Source organism: Gallinula chloropus (genome assembly GCF_964237585.1).
Source record: "Gallinula chloropus genome assembly, chromosome: 3".
In the NCBI taxonomy this organism is placed as follows: Eukaryota; Metazoa; Chordata; class Aves; order Gruiformes; family Rallidae; genus Gallinula; species Gallinula chloropus.
The window spans coordinates 30898727-30917188 of NC_140087.1; the positions used below are offsets into that span (position 1 = coordinate 30898727).

The 18462-nt window shown below is 38.9% G+C and overlaps 1 protein-coding gene across 1 annotated transcript in view; it reads right to left on the reverse strand.

The window, feature by feature from the left end:
• Positions 1-18462, reverse strand: part of ESR1 (estrogen receptor 1) — a gene marked incomplete at both ends in the record, with an annotated part of 105478 nt that overhangs the window by 76727 nt on the left and 10289 nt on the right. The window lies entirely within an intron of this gene.

The following is an 18462-nucleotide window of genomic DNA, read 5'->3' on the forward strand; positions in this document are numbered from 1 at the left end:
CATTAGAAAAGAATACAAAAATCAGTTTCATTTTTGTGTACCTGCACCTGTTGAAAGGATCCATCATATATCAGTAGGTAGTTTGATAATCTGGGGCAAAAATCACTTAATGTTTGCACCTGAATTTGCAAGTCACTTAAATTACTAACCAGGCTGTTTTCAAGTATTAGTGCCCAATTAGAGATTCAAACTTTCCTTACATTTTCAAAGATACCACACTGCCTACGCCAGTCCTCATTTTCATTACAATACCACTTTCATAGAAATTAAGTGGGTTTATCAGAAGAATAGAAGTCAGAGGGCATTAAAAACTGTTGCTGAAGAAATTTTTTTCTAGTAATGTAAATGCTACTAGACACATACCAGACTTACAAGACATGAACATGACCCACACGTACAGCATGCTGCTGAAAGAAAACCTAACAAATTTATAGCATAAGTGGCAATGAATTCACATCTAGTGATCTGGTAAGAGGTTACTATAGGCACCTGCATCAGGCAAGGTAAATAATATTCAAAAAGATGAGAGGATGTGAAATTACTAAGGGAACTCTGGGATTGCTCCTGGAAGGCAAACAACTCTTGCAAAACATTCTTTCCAGTAAGAGCAGAAAAGCTAAAGCTTGAAGGATCATATTGTTTTCAGCAATTATCCACTTACCATGCATGTTTTAATTGCTGATTAGTAAACAGGTGACTCTTACCTACCCAGAGTCCCAACATTTTCTCAAACAAACATATCCTGGTTTTGAGCCAAGGAGACTAGGGGCTCTCTCCGATTTTGCCAAATTTTGCCAAATGTTGCCTTATTCTCTTCTTATGTGCAACAAAACTTCCTTTGTTTTGGTGAACCAAGGCATCTGGCACCAATAGCACTTTCCTGCTCCAAATCAGTACTCCCCAACATCTTTCTAACTACTCTACATACTCTCAACTATCCTCTTTCATCTAACCAAAGTTCCCTGACATCTCCTGCTACAGTCCATCTCAACACCCAGATGATTTCTACCCACCAAAGCTACTTGGATGCTCTCATACATGCTGACAGCATCCCTTCGAGAACTTGTATATAAAACTTCTCTCCCCAAATAAATTATATTTTCATTAAACAGCTTTGAATGAGTGTCTATTAGAGTAACATGGTGCTTCACCACATTAGACAGATGGAACTGCTACTGGCATCATTCAGAACTGCATTTTTTAAATCCAAAGTTCTTTACCAGGCCTTATATAGAAGATAATTTAAAACACTTATTTAAATATTTTTTGTTTCCTTGGGACTTATGCAAGACAAAAGAAACTGCAAATTGTGAAGTACTGCCAAGGCACAGCTCTGGCTTTTCAGTGAGATGGGGAAACTGAAGAATGCCATAATTGTAACAGTATGAGTTTAACAAACTGGAGAGGAAAAAAAAAATCCTTGCATATTTTAGATTTTAAAATGTGAAAAAAAAAAATCATTAATAAATCATTATGGATACAACACATAATTGTTCATGTAACTACTTTGTCCTAGGTAGTTTTCTATTCTTTTCTGAGTTCTGAATCTTCCTTTGAATTTGCTTTATCCCAATGCTTCATTTAATTGGTGACTTTTTTTTTTTTTCTACTGAGCACTGATCAAAGCTGTTGTTTCTTATCTTCTCTACCCTGTTCTCCCCTGGCTACAGCTAGATAGCCTAATCCATCCCCTCAGTGTAACTTTAAATTAACCATGATGTGACTTCTTTTAAAAGTATACTTTTAGGTGTAGCTACAAGAATGTTTCAAATATTTGAAGTACAACTGCAAGCAAGCACATAGCTGTCCATATAATTTCAACAGCAATAGATTAGTCTGTTTGGTATACATGACCACCTGATAGATATTTATAATTTATCTTGGTTTATTTCCAAAACTTTTACAAATATGCATGGTATACAAGATAATGTTCCTAATTTTTTCTCATATGAATAAGAAGTACAAATAAATTACAATTTTGTTATGTCTAACTTTTAACTCCTTTTCAAAAAGCTCTTTAAAAAAACAGTACATAGAAAATAAAAATCAAATTCCAAAATAATTACATACTTTTGCAGGTGTGAACTTATTTTCCAACATCACACACACTAAATCAATCCTACTTTCATAGTTGGAAATACAAAAATACCAAGATGTATGAGACATTACTCAGTGCAGATATTTCAAATGTCCATCTTTTCAAAATATTTTTCTTTACTTGGATCAAGACAAAGTTCACAAATTGTTATTAATTTTTTTTTGTTTTTTAAGGGGAGTGGCTTTTTCTGTCCAGAACTGAGAAGAAAGCTCACGTAAAAAGACACTCCTAAGAAAACAGGGTGTATAAACACTAACAAGGGAGATGCAGCAAAGACAGACATATTTTGCCACGCTGCTTGTGGGGGAAGTCTGTCCCACAGGTTCTGTTCATCCTCAGTCACAGAGCGAGGCCCTTTTTCAGAGGGAGGCTGCAGGCAGAAGCAACAAGGCAGCATGCTCCCTTTCAGTATGCACAGGACCCGTCCCCAAGGGATCACCAACAGTCAGGGGAACGATGACACTACCCACAACTGCCCATAAGGCCCATACATGGCATATTTGACATAGAGCTCCATTACCTTCCTACACACCAATTTGTGAGATTGAAATAGCGCTAGAAATCTGTTAAAGCTGACCTGCACAAAGCAAAGTGAATCTAAAGATTGTCTTGCTGGTTTCCCACACCCAAAATCAGCGCCACTCAAGCACCACTTGAGCGAGGTTTTGCAAGCTGGCCTCACAGAGTCATCACATTCAGACTCTAACGAACCACAGGAGGAAGTATGCTAAAATATCCCTTGCCTCATCCTCCCCTGAAATAACAACCTGTCAAACCTCTCCATTTACACAATGGAAATAAAAGCTTATAATAAATACACTTTGGATTATCACAATGCTAGTACTTCTTAGAGGAGGTGAGAAGGAATTTTTTGGGGGAAAAGAGTATCTGAATAACACATAGCTTGCCAAACAGCATCAAAATAACATCTCAGATTTCGTCCAGAAAGCTGCTCCTAGTTAGTGGACATCACAGACCACTGGTGCTGTGTCCCGAGGCAAAAATAACAGTCTGCTCTTCATGCAGTTTTCAGTTAGGTTTCAAGGGTTAGCTTTCTGGAGAACATAGTGCAACAACCTAACCCAACTTAAATAACTTTGGCAAGATCAACATTCCCAAAATACAACAGCAAAACCTTTTCAACAATTTCCTTTGTAGTCTCTGCAAACAATAGCAACCCCAAAAGTTCTTCTCAACTATGTATTTTTCTTTGGTAAACAAATCAAAACGAAAAAAAAAAAAGAACCCAGATTGAGCCCTCCCTTCAAGGCCTTCACCAAAACAGATTAGAAAGCAAACCTTCAGAATTTACTGCTCATTTCCAAATGTAATAACACACCAGACTTACAATGGAAAGTGTTTTGGAACGTACAGAGCAGGACAAGCTTGTCTTCCACACTCACTTTCATGTTTTTTTACCTGTGTTGCACTGAGTCTGCTCTTCAATAAATGTGTTGGCAAACAAGACATCTCAGCTTTAAACATTTACACATCACCTGCAACTCTGAATCAGCCAAGAGATCATTAACCCCATGCTGACTGTAAGGTAACAAGAATGTGTACATGATTGGATTACAGTTTTGTGAAGTTTTTTACATCACAGTAATCTGACTGGCAGGCAAGATGAATTTAGGATAACCTACAGCAAACAATGCACCCAACAGCAAGCTAAGACCCAATTTATTCACAATCCCAGTTTTATCTGAAATCAAGAGATTCCATAGGTAGGAGGGCTTAAAGGAAAAGTTATTTAAGCAGTTAAAGGAGAAAACTTGAGAAAGTCTAGTTTTCCGAATTTACTTTCATACAAGAAACTATAGTCTGCAGTTGCTAAATCTCTCTTACTAGAATGAGTGGAAGTTCCCAGTGTAAAATGGGAATTTCAAACATAGTCAAGGTCTAGCTCAGAAGCTTTTCCACAACACCATTCTACTATTCAATACAAAACTAATTAACTTGCTGTTAGAATGTGAATTTCCATATGGGGCAAAATATTTCTGAAAGATTGTTTGAACATAATTAAGTGACTGAAAATACTTAATCTCAAGGAGAAGTATGGCAATAGGAATAAGTATACAAATAAACAGAAAATAGCCAAGTACATAAAGCACCTCGATACTGTACTCTCAGAAAGTAGCTCCTGTGAATCTGAAAAAAAAAAAAATCACGTGCCATCTATATGAAAATGTTTGCTTAAAACAAATATCCCAAAAAGCCTAGGGTTGTAATTAAGCTAAATAAACTTGGCAACAGAGAAAGTCTTACATGGAGTTTTATATCAAATGAATAGAATCTTGGGGTATTTTAGGCAAGACGGACCTTGAGAGGGGTCCCCATGCCAAGCCAGTTTTGGAACAAGAATGATAACAGCAATGAGAGTGCATTCCAACAACAGGACCAGAAGGTGGTATCACTCCTTGGCTGATCCTCTGCCAGTGATGAAAATTAACTGGGACTCACCCTGGGGCATGAATGCAAGTGATTCCTGATCCATTACACATTTCACTCACACAGCTAAACTCTCTTCCTCTCCAAAATAGGATGGCTTTGTCTAAGCTACCAAGGGAGAAGAACCCTTGCACAGCTCCTGCCTGAACCATGCCCTGAGAGAGGATTACTCAGCCATGTCAAACCATGCCTGGGAGAGAGAAGGTATGAAGCAGTGAAAGCCATTGTGGTGGTGTTTGTACCATGCCCTGGCCTTGTGTAGGTAACAAATATACACGTGTGCCTTTCTTGCCTCATTATGCTCAGTTTGTTCCCTGATTATCAGCAAGTTAACGTCAGCATCCAAATACAGTATCAAAAATGAAAGTAATAAACTTAGGCAATTATCTCTTAGACACTGATATCCCTTCTAACTTAGTGCCTACCTCACTAAAGGTGACACTTAAGTTTATCTGTAGTTTCTACAGTGGATAAACATAGCTGTGAAAGTTTGACATTCCTGGGTGAACATGAGCTGCCTGTAACTCAGGTCTCTGTATGAATTGCATGGCCAGCCCATTCTCTTCCCTCTCCCCCAACCTTCCACAGGTCCCTCTGTGCCTACACGTCTTTCAAATGGGGAAATACAGAGTGCAACCAGGAGGGCCACCAGAGCTGAGCTGCACAGCAACTCCCTTGCTACCTGTGACAACAAAGTGGGAGGACACCTTCATGCTGGAGAAATGTTAGTTCAATAATTTTGTCTAGTTCAGTTCATGGATTTGGCTCATACTTTCCCTTCTCCTTCAGTGTGTGTGCAAGGTGAATGGATAAGGTGAAGAAATATTTGACATAAAGGAATGAGTCAATATGGACTACTTTAAAAATAACAGAAGATATATGTGAATACAAATTAAGAAAAAAAAATGGCAACTGAAAAAAAACAACTGAAAAGAGGACAGGCCTCAGTGCAGGTAAAAGAAAGAAAAAGATAACTGTCAAGAGAATTTTAAGAAAAATATGGAAATAAATGAAGTTATGTCAAAGTTGACTAATAAAATAATCTTAGAATATTGGCAGTATCTCACAATGTATCAGAAAATGTACATTACAGTCAGAAGACACTGGAATGTTTTCTTTAGAACCAGAATAAAACACAATTTTATTTGGCAATTAAAGTAAAATAATTCAGGAAAAATAGCCCAATATTGACCAAAAAAATGGCAGTGTTGAGGACAGGCTCTGTCAACATCAAAAGAAGAGCATATCTTCTTAGGTCATCAAAACTTCGTATTCAACATGGAATTAAGCCTTTTCTTTGGCTTTAGTTTTATCATCTTCCTTCATCCTTAGCTCTGGTTAATTTTAAAATGAATGATTAAAATACTTGGATATGCCAAATTAAACCATGCCATGTGCAAAGTAAAATCTATTTGCTAAAGTAACACTATTTGCTAAAGTCAGCATAAATTTTCACATCCTTTCAGTCCCTTCCAATTTATTTTTTTGCAATTTCTGGTTTTTTTCTCCAAAATGCCACTAATGTTTTCAGACTGGATTAAAGCCTAGAGAGGTGCCTACACAGTCACTGTGAGGTCCATGGCATCCCCAGCTACATTTATTGGACATATCCATAGGAGGAGAATGGAGCACAGACTCCTTGTTCATGTAGAAAATACCTGAATTTGGATGTTTTCAACATTGCTTCTTCTATACTTCCACTCCTGGGATCAACTTTCCATGGTTTATAAATATGAGCAAATCATTTATCAGCTGATCCCCTTAACAACATAGAAGTTTTCCCAATTTTCTGAAAAATCTGGAAGCTTTCCTTGGGGATGGCAGCAGCCTAGGATGCGGGTTTAAAAGAGGAAAGAACTCAATTTATTTGTCAGTTCAATGGGTCTGAAATTTAAATTTGTACCAAAGCAGTCTTTGGAGTAAAAAGTAAGAATATGGTTCTGTTCTGTTCTATTTCTCACTGCTGTTGGAACCCAAACTACAACTAACTTGCAGAGTCACTTCCTTAGTCTTAAGCGAAGAGTGGTGGTGTAGCTGTACCTCAACAAGTAGCCCAGACTTCAAATAGTTCCGAGGCATTGCAATTCTCTGGGGTTTTTTTTCCTCATGTACAGAAGCTTAATAATTTCTTTCTGTATATAAGGTGAATGCAGAAACACCCACACACATATTTTATATGAATATGCATTAAAAGAAGATTAAGATTTTAAATAGAGTACAAGGCTGAACAGCACCTTGCAACTGAAACCTTCATTTCTCTCTCCTGTGCATATATACGTTCTCTCTAATTATATGACCCTGCTTTTCACAGGCCAACAGCTAATCAGTGCACAGAATAAAAATAATTTTCCAAACAAGCATTTATTCTGTCTTTGTGTTTTAGGGTTTTTTTTCCTGACTGTTCAGTGTCCGGTGCGTTGCAGCATGCTACATGAATTCAGCTTAACATCACAATTAATTTCCTTCCAGTATTTCCATGCCACTATAGCATTTTAACGGTTGACAGGTGCTAATGAATATATTTTTTCAATACTCTTGTGAGTTAAAAAGATAAAAAATGAGGCTGAGAGAGATTAAGGTCAAAAGTATACACTGAGTTATGTGCAAGTGGAGTTTTTTAAGTACCCACCATTAAATAGCATTTTGAATGTTCAGAGCGCTACCTCCCTTGTCTGCAATTGCAAGGGTAAATGTTCAACACTTACATAAATCAGACTGTAGGACTTCTATTCAGCACACAGGAAATTACAATACAACACAAGAATACTTGTGAGGAGTATGATTTAAGTGATTCTGGAACATTTGTGGCAGAATTAGAGAATTTTGTTCTTCAGGACAGCAATCAGCTGCCTTCACATAACACTTTTTGCTTCATTTCTTTTTTAGTTACCAGTCTTTGAGAGAAATGAATGCAGAATTTACAAACAGCGACACGTTTCACTATATGAGCATGACACATTCTGGAGTTGAACCTTTTCATATATTGAAACATCAGTCCACTTAATTATTTTCACAATTACAAGGTAATCATGAAAATAATTACTACAGTAACAGTCACAAGGGCACAAAGAGATGAAATAAGATTTGCACAGGTCATCTTAATTTGGGCTTATTAAAAATACAAGCTTGCAAATAATGTGACACAGAGGTGGTGCCAGGATATAACCCTCATTCCCAAGCAGCAGAGAAAGGATGTCAGTGATAACTGATAACAGCTGTAAACAGTGACACTACAAGTCCTTTACTCCTTTATGAGACAGTAAATACACAGAGGCTGCTGCCATAGCTGTCGATGGGAATGTCTGCTCAGTCCTCCCACAATTGTTCTTTGCTTGATCCACCCAGCTCCTCTTGTCCCAGTCTTACACTTAGCTCAACCTTTGGGCTTTTCCTTCCAGTCTCAGTCTGTATGCCCAAAAAGGACAAACTTTTCTGGCACCTGGCCTGACTCTGCTTCGCTACTCCTCCCATGGCCCAGGGTCCCCATAAGAACTTAATCCAATGTTTTCCTTCTCCCTCCATCACTACTTACTCTCCTTGTGTCCTGGGCAGGAACATTCCACTCTTCTGCCTCTCCTTGTAACCCAGATGGCCATGATTACTTAGTTCTTGCTAATATACAGTTCAACTTTCCTTTGACCCACCACCAGCAAATACTGAGATTTGTAGCTGGAGAAGGATTGAGGTATGTTTGTATTATTATTTGTTGACCACATATAACTCATTGATCATAAAAGGACAAAGCTAACTATTTATTACCAAGGCTGAACTTAAAATATCTGAAATTCTGTGGTGAGCAGCTCATAATAAGCGCTATGAACTGTCAAAAATAAAAACTATGATGTTTCATGTCAGTTTAACAGAATTAAAAACTTTACAGTAAACAAAATAACATTAAAAAAAATCATTCTTTATAATACCTTTAAAGCTAGGAAAATTCCTCTGTCACTATGTACTAGCACTCAGTAAATCTCAGATAGAGCATTATTTAAGACTACCTATCTAGACCTACCTCACAGGAACTTGGTTTAACTTCTCCTTACAACATTTCCAATGATTAAGCCTCTCTCTGTCAACTGTTTACTGCTTCACAACCTAATGTCAAGATTAAGTCCTCTCTGCTGCAAATTAAGCTCATTTGTCCTCAGCTGTTTTCAGTTAGGCAGGAAAACAATTCAGGGACTGCCCCCTTAGTACACATTTTCCCTTTGCAAGGTGCCTGCTATGCCACCTCTTAGTCTCCAGCCTTCCTTACAGAGTGTCTTCTCTAATTCTCCCACCCTCTTTCTACTCTCACAAGGACTTTGCTTACCCCATAGTGGGCAAAAAACTCAGAAAGAAGCCACGCCAGCCTCTCCTAAAGCAGCATACTGACCTGTGCGTCCACTTTTCAGTTCACAAAATAAAATTTGCCTTTTCTTCAAAAGATTACTCTGTTGACTTGTATATTTAGCTTTAGATCTTCTCTACTCTTTGGATTATTTTCTTTTATTTTTCAGTTGTTTTCCCTACTTAATAATTCCCCAGTTATTGTACTTGTGCATTAGATTTCTTCTTTCCAAAGGCTGGGCACTGAACTGACCTTTCGTGAATTTGAGAAACAGTTAACGTTTTCAGATTCTGTTGCGGTAAGCAAGCACTAGAAAAGCATTTTCTTACATACTTACATTTCAAGTGGCCCATTTACAGATCTCTGCTGCTTTTAACAACTGGCACATACCACATGCTTATTTCAAAATTAATGGTACTATTTTATCTTTAGAGTAAAATCTCTGCAAATGCTTTTTTTGATGTATCTTTTGAATCCCTAGATTATCCTCCTACTCCTTAAGGAACAACACCAGTGAAACAAATATTTTGATCTAATTTCCCAGGATCCAGATATCAACCAGTCCAGTTTCTCTGCCCATTTATGCCTCCTGCCAGGCACAGTTCAACCAAGGCACTCTCTGTCTCTGCCACCATCTCACTCATTCAGTTCAGCAAGCCCACAGACTCTGAATGAAGTATGAAACAGCATATAATCTGAGGCAAAATGTTAATCCACTGTCTAAAAGCATGCCAAATTTGAACAAAAAGCTGCTGGCAGACAAAGCGCCTCTGGGCAGCACAAAGAATTGATTTGCTGGCAGCAGTACCAAGTTGGTGTGTGGCTGTGTGACTCTGGGGACAGAAGCAATAGGGGCCTGAGTGTGGCAATCAGCTGTGCCCACAAGTGTGTCAAAGTGGAGGGCCCAGCAGACAAACATGGACACAGGACATCTTACTTTAGTGTAAACACTCAGAAGAATAAAATATGTTTGAAAAACTGAAAGAATGTGGGGGGGAGAAAAGGAAAATTAAAAAAAAAACAAACCCAAAAGGGACAGATTCAGCTGACAGTCTCTGCTGTTTACCCTCTACAGCTTTCACACTTTTACAAATATCTATTCACCTTTGTCTCCATTAAAGTTATGCTAAGCTTCAAAGGCTAAACTGAAAAGTTGAACCACTGCACTCATGTGAGTCTTAGAATTATTTTTTTTTTATGAAAAAACTGAAATTCAGCCTTTAATACAAGAATATAACACATCCATAAGTCTTTTTTTCCAGGTTTTACTGTTAAAACTTTCTTCAGAATTCATCGGTTGTGGGTTTTTTTCTAACGTTCAGATAAACCAGCACAATCACAGACTCACAGAATCATAGGGGTTGGAAGGGACCTTGAGAGATCATCGGGTCCAATGCCCCTGCCAAAGCAGCTCCCTAGGACATATCACTCAGATAGGCATCCAGGCGGGTCTTGCATATCTCCAGTGAAGGAGACTCCACCACCTCCCTGGGCAGCCTGTCCCAGGGCTCTGTCACCCTCACTGTGTAAAAGTTGTTCCGCATGTTGGTGCAGAACTTCCTGTGCTCCAGGAACTTGCAGCCATTGCCCCTTGTCCTGTCTCCACAGATCCTACCATCTGAAAGGAAAAGGTTAAATGCACTCAATAGCTTGGAAAAGGGTGTTTCAGAAAGTGCTATCAGATTCTTACACTTACCTCCAGACTATTTCAAAGGTAAATGCCAGCAAAAACAGAGGAATCTGTCATAAATCTTCCTTCACCATGTCTTTGTAGGACTTTTATGGGCTCATGTGTTCCTTTTATGCTTGTGCAAGACCTCTTTCCAAATATTTCAGCTGCACACATTAAGACTGCAGTTTAACCAATTACCCAAAGCTTCATTAAATTCCAAGAAAAATCTTTCAATAACCAACATTAAATAAGGTATTTTAAAAGAAGAATGCTTGAAAAATAAATTGTGTCCTTTTTACCAATGTCAAAAAATATGTTAAATAGTAATGCAGGCTGTATAATACAACATTACAAATTGGGTAATATTGTATCAAAAAATACAATCTTAATAAATCTCTCATTTCAAATGGCTATTTTTCTTTAAAATTACATTTTAAACTGAAAATATAACTTTAAGCACGACACTGTGTTTGAAAATGAACTTTTGAAACAAAACACTGATACAGCCACATATGGTCCCAACAAAGAAATCAGAGGGCTCTAGGCCACAGGAAAATAAACCCTGGTGAAATAAACGACTACATAAAGTATTGCTTTTAAGTTCAATAAAGTGCATGCAGACCTCTTGAACAAGCTGATATAAAGCACAGAGAACAGACCAACATCTTTTCAGAAAGAGTTTAACACCCAGGTCATCTACAAGCCACTCTATGCCAGTTGCTAGCAAGTGTATGGGATAAAGAGTATGTAGAAGTGCCAAGCCCAAAGACACAATATGGGCAGCAGGGGAGGAACTAGGCACACGGGAAAATCTGACACCTTCACACAAAAATGCTTGTGTACATCCCCAGAAATTGTGGTCTATCCTCAGCTCTATTTTTTTTTTCCTTGCTCCAAAACATGAAACCCTAGGAGTAGAGCTTCTCAAGTCCTTGGACTAACAGTGCAGAGTCTAGGACCCAGTGAAAGAAAAAAAAAAAAAACAGTTCCCAAAACTATACAGACCCATTGGTGCCTAAGCCACTTTCATCAAACCAAACTACTAGTCCATGGGACCTGCACAATCTCAGTTAATACAAGCAGACAGATTTCTTTGCAGGCCATGGCTAGCCTGCAGTGTCAGCAGCAGATAAAAGCGTGCCCAGGACTGCTGCACTGCATGTTTTGGTGTGACACTTGACTGACAGCTGAAAAGACAGAGGCACCAGTCCTACTTGATGCCCATGTACAAGGAATATGAACCCCAGAAATTCAAATATAACTTCAAAGTGATATGCTTGAAAACATAACAAGTGTAACAAATAGGACAAAAGCACATGGCTGAGTGTTACTGATCAAAGAATGGGTGACAAAAGCATGACAGAAGGCAAAAAAAATAACTGGTCTGAGAACACATCATACCGACAAGTCATTCCATGCAAGAAAGGCTGAATTTCACCTGTGGAGTTTGGCTGCTACAAGTGTTCACAGCATCATAATGCTGCCAGGCCAACAGAACAAGTGTGCTTTGTAGCTTGTTACAGATTTATCATGATTTAACCCCAGCTGACAGCTAAGCCCCATGCAGCCACTCACTCACACCCCATCAGTGGGATGGGGAAGAATTGGAAGAGTAAAAGTGAGAAAACTCATGGGCTGAGGTAAAGACATTTTAATAAGCAAAGCAAAAGCTCTCCATTTCTAGCCATAGATATTTAGGTCCAGAGTAGCAAATTAACGCTGTTCAACACACAGTCACAAGACTTGAGGCAAGTGAGGAGGTCAGAAAATGCAGGGTGAAGAATGAGGGATCCCAACCATGTAGTCACGTTGGCTCACTAATACAGCCACAGGAATCGTAGCCAGAAATATGACAGGGGAAAAACTCTTTCAGTGGCACCTTTCAGTTGATAAGACTAACTGTAATTGTTACCTTATACAATGGTATAAGGTATTGAAATGGCAAATTGAAAAAACAGACCATGTTCTCTTTCTTATTTCTCTGTGAATTCTTTCCTGCTTGTAGACTGCAGATCTTTTTTTTTTCTTTATGTGCAGGTGTCTCAATCATCAGTACTAACCAAATAGTAAACAGCAAGCTTCACGTAGCTACAATATCTAAATTATCCCAAAGTAGCTAAATTATTCATTCAGGTAATGTCCACAGATAAATTTGCATATGCTGACTATGCAATCAATAGTAAGAGAACATGGCTCATGAAAAGTAGTAAATACAGTCATGTAGATAACTGCACATGCTATATGTTTACAAAACTGCTTGTTGACATATTTTGGGGGTAACTTATGCAGCAATGTGTAAAAAAAATTAGGTCTGTGAGAAATCCATGCACTTGGCTTTTGTGTTGATGGTAACTTTGTTTCCAAATAGTTGTGTTTTGTTTTGGCAAATCCATGTCATCTTTTTATGCCAATTCTTATTCCTCACAGCTCAAGTGCTTCTGAGGTGCCACAATATAGAACCTCATTAATCTTTTCACTTTTCATTGTTGGTAGACAGCAATTGCTCCCTGTCCTATAAATTACAAAGAAGGGAAAAAAGTCTATTAGAGAGACAAATTCATGCAGATTTAAATGTACAGTACTATGGACACAGTAGTCACATTTCTATTATGATATTTAAAAGCACATTACCTGTTCACATGGGACATATACAATACCAGTGTACTAGATACAAGGAACTCCTGCTGAATCTTACCTTTTTTTTTCTTTTCCAGATAATCATGCTTCTTATAAATGAAAGGAAAAAAACCACCCAGGTTCCAACTTTGGTTTGTTGCATAATATTCTTTAATGGCTATCAATGGAAGAAAAAACATCCATCTACTCATTCCACAGAATCATAGAATGTATTAGGTTGGAAGGCACCTTTGGAGATCATTTAGTCCAACCCCCCTGCAGTAAGCAGGGTTATCTTCACTACATGAGGTTGCTCAGAGCCTCATCAAGCCCCATCAAGCCCCATCACCTTGAATATCTCCAGGCATGGGGCCTCCACCACCTCTCTGGGAAACCTGTTGCAATGATCTACTTGCCTCATACTGAAGATTTTTTTCCTAATATCCAACCTAAATCTCCACTTTTTGAGTTTAAAACCATTACCCCTTGTCCTACTGCTACATGCTCTCATGAACAATTTTTCCCCAGCTTTCTTATAGACACCTTTCAGGTATTTCTAGCCAAAATATTCTCTGTTGCATATAGCTGAATGCTGGAAGTGGATGTCACATTCAGCTTGGCATAGCAAACCTAAAACACACCATGGTCCAGTCAAAGCCTGGGCAGGAAAGCTCAGCAGAGCTGACACTGGGGGCAGACTGCAACACAACCCTTCTCACCTTTGTTGTGGAAGACCGCCAGGATCCAATCACAGACCCTCCACCTCTGGAGTGTTACAACTGAGCAGAAGCCTGCAGCTGTGACTCACCTTTCTCCAAAACAAAATAACATATTTTGCATTTCCTTACACCAAAATGGTCCCAAAAATTCCCAACTCTCTATATTTCAGACATTACTCCAAGAAAATGATCTGAGTGAGGAGCAAGTTTAAGGTCAGCACCAGGTTCTCATCTAGGCTTGCTCTGGAATAAATATGACCAAAATTGATGCTTGTTTTTAAAATAGTCCACGTATTCAGAAGTATATAAAAAGTATTCTGTAATAAAATAGGTCAAAGACCTCTGTTATTTGATTTTCTTCTGGTTTGGTTTTAATTTTGTTCCAACCTTAATAAAAATATTTTGAAATGTCAGTAACAGTTTTTGAATTGTACTTTCTTCATACGGTTTCAAGTAACACATCAGATAGTTATATTTTAATTCAAGAATGTAGCATTAGATATCCAATAGTCGCTTCATTTCACATACATATTTATATGGAATAGTAGAATCACAGAATTGCTTTGGTTGGAAAAGACCTTTAAGACCATTAAGTCCAACCATTAACCTAGCACCGCCAAGTCCAACCACTAAACAGTGTCCCTAAGCACCACATCTACACATCTTTTAAATGCCTCCAGGATTCAACTACTTCCCCTGGGCAGCCTGTTCCAATGACTGACAACCTTTTCAGGGTTTCCTAATACCAAATCTAAACCTTCCCTGGTGCAGCTTGAGGCCATTTCCTCTTGTCTTATTGCTTCTTACTTGGGAGAAGAGACCAATCCCCACCTTACTACAACTTCCTTTTAGGGAGTTGCAGAGTGAGCCTCCTCTTCTCCAGGTTAAATTACTCAAGTTCTTTCAGCCAATACTCATAAGACTTGAGCTCTAGACCATTCAGCAGCTTCATTACCCGTCTCTAGACCTGCTCCAGCACCTTAATGTATTTCTTGTAGTGAAGAGTCCAAAACTGAATACAGCACTTGAGAGGCAGCCTCACCAGCATTGAGTACAGAGGTTCAATCACTTCCCTAGTCCTGCAGGCTACACTATTCCTGACACAAGCCAGGATGCTGTTGGCTCATGCTCACACTGCCTGGGCACACCGCTGGCTCATGTTCAGCCCCAACAGCCCCAGGTTTCTTTCTGCCAGGCAGCTTTCCAAACACTCTACCCCAAGCCTGTAGCACTGCACGGGGTTGTTCTGACCCAGATACAGGACCCAACACTTGGCATTATTGAATCTCATACAGTTGACCTTGGCCCATCAATGTGGCCTGACCAGATCCCTCTGCAGAGCCTTCCTACCCTCCAGCAGATTGGAATTCCCACACAACTTGGTGTCATCTGCAGACTTTCTGAGGGTGCACTCAATCTCTTCATCCAGATCTTTGATAAAGATACTAAGCAGAACTGGCCTCAGTACTGAGCTAAATAATTTTAACCAATAAGAATCCGTTGCCAAATCCAGAACCCAAAATGAGTTTTAGTCAAGTTATCTCAGAAAGTTAACAAGTAAAATTGAAAGATAAGCCAACAGTGTAGAGATTCCGACTGAAGATGTCTTAATTGTGTCTTCATTCTCTGGCCTCAGCACTGCTCCAAAAGTCCCGATGGGAACAGTCACACAAGACATATACTTGATTCCTGTTTTCACTTGCTGATAAGATGTGGAGAACTCTTTTCATTCCTACAAAAGAGCTCAGCTCCTCTCCAGCTCCACACTCAGGAGCACACTTCCCACAGGATCTGAACAACAGTGCAACTATATGCACAGCAGCAGGCTCTGAAAAGGTAAGTACATGCAACTCAGCATCACGGTGCATAAGAGAAGGCTTGAAGCTGCACATGCTAGTGAGTTAGAAGATGATAAAAAGACATGGGAAAAGAGATAAGGACCACCCCACCCCTGATATCATGCAGCACTTCAGACTCACAAAAATCCACCAAACACCACAGGCATCAACCTGTAGTCAAATTTATAATGTCTGAGGCACCTGCAAGCAGGTTTTGGTTTAAATTTGTTTCACATTCAAAGCACCTTATAACAACTGGTTTGTGTTTTGTTTTGTTCAGGGAGACAGGAGATATTTTTTCTGAACGTATCAGATAGAATTCAGTTAAATCCCTTGATATACACATGCAGATGCAAAAAGCAAAAGGGCATTATTTTCTGACAAGAAATTGAACTGGCTCAGGTTTTGTCCTAAGAGCTTAAGCAATTGTTATTACTATTTAAGAAGAAAATTAAATAGTGGTAATTTCAAGTTTAGCAGCAGGATTCCTAATGCAGTACTTTAATTCTCCTTGAAAATCCATCAATTCCCCTCAAAAATACTTTATTATAACTACAAGGATGTAATAAGGTAGTCTTGCTAAATTAAAGAATTACAATAGTTCAAACTTTTGTTATGAATGCAGTGTGCTGTCATCATTACAAATTCATTTGGTCAGAAAATACAGTTGAAATTGGCTTATAGATTAGATCTATATGGATCCCACATGGATGTGTTCTTGTGTGACCTACTCTAGATGATCCTGCTCTGGCAGGGCGGCTAGACTAGATGATCCTTCGAGGTCCCTTCTGGCTCCTAGCAATCTGTGATTCTGTGATTCACATGAAATCATATTCAACAGGAATTAATCTTCCCTAGTGGGGAATAAGTGGGTGCTAATTCAATTCAGTATTAGACTTCGGCTCACAATATGAGGATTAATATTTGATCTGTGCATTTCAATCTGTACTGGTTGTCAAATTTATCTCAGAAGCTCTGACTGAAAGTACAAATCAATTATTTTTACTACATCACCTTGTACAAGGCTGATGCCTTCTACAGAGCAACTGTGCACATGCCTAATAGTAGAAACATAGCACCTCATGTCTTCAGAGTATCCAGGGATTAAACAGACAAAGAAAATATTTTGAGAGTGCTGACAGTACCAAGATGGGAATCTAAGGAATAAAAGTAGCTCTTCAATTAATTTTTTCCCATAATAATTTTAGTGTAGAGCCTAACACAGGCAAAAAACTTGGATAGAACTCTCCATCCATTTTCCACTTGCAGAAATACGTCTTCAAAACATTTTTTTAGTGATTCCCGTGTTATGATATGCGGTAACTAAAACCTCCATTCCTTGACTATACTGAGATGACTGAGGTGTCATCACAGTAAAGCTAGTGATTTCAGAGTCATTTAAGCATTGAAATACTTCCTTTCCTGTAGATCTATATTTCTTTCTTTAGTATTATTTCTACTTGGTATATTTTAGTTAGACTAACATGTCTAGCATTACACTTCTTAAGGAGTCTCAGTTCTCACAAAAAGTCTTGACTATGTCTCACACTCAGAAATAAAGTTGTGCTGGTTCAGGCCCAGGCAGCAGCTGAGCACCACATGCCGCTTGCTCACCCCTCCACCAGAGAAGAAACAGACAGAGCCCCTGTGGGTTTGGGATAAGGACAGTCACTGACACCACCACAAAATGGCAACAATAACAGAGCCCCAGCAGAATTTTCACACACACACACAAACAAACAGAAATACACATACACGGTGATAACACTGAGTACTTTACTGACACAATGCAGTGGTAACACTGACCACTGCACCCATGTATGACCAACCCAATGCCCACCTGCACTCAAACTGCCCCAGAGCCCCACAGAACTGCTCCTCCACAACCAGCCTCTTTTACCGGACCTAATGTCAGTGGTGTGGAAAACAGCCGGAGCCAACTTGCTCACCTTTGCTGGCTGCCTGGGGAAATTAACTCTGTCCTGGCCAGAACCAGGGCAGAAAAAAACTGATTTTGAATCTGGGATTCAGAATTGCCCATAGGACACAGAACTTGTCCTTATTTTTAAATTTTTTACCTTGCTGTCATCAGAAAAGGAACAAGTAGTCATCAGACACAGACCTGATGAATTTCTCTGAGACAAGAAAACTTTCCCCAAGTAATCTGTTACCGAGTCTACTCAACAAAGACCACCTCCAGACTTTATTCCTTTCAGGCTGCTACATGACTTCAACATGCCTCTCAGAAGACATGAAGGGAAGCTTTTGGAGACCTGTTCTCACTTACTTCTCAGCTTATATCCCCTGTAATAAACAAGAAAACTCATTTTGCTCTACTGTCCTGAGGTTCAGTTCTAGAACAACTGTGAGGGACAGCGCAGAAGCAGGACCAGTCTCTTGTGCAATACAGTTTTCAGGTTGCTTGCTATTTCCAGGCAGATCCACATTTGTTGACAATAAAGTGAATTGGAGAGAGAGGAAACAAGGCATGTATGAGTCAGAAAATAGGTCATAGATGAAAACATCTTGAAGCTATTAATACCTAATGCTGCCATTTAATAAAGAAGCTGGTGCTAGCCATACAGCGACATTTAGATCTTCTTGAAAAGGCAATCTTGTCCTAGGTAATTTTCCTAAATGCTTTGGAAAAGAAAAGCACCGGTACAGACATAATTTAATATTTGCTTATGTAATTATTTTTGTTCTGAAATGCATCTCTCCTACTGAAGAGTAAGATCTTC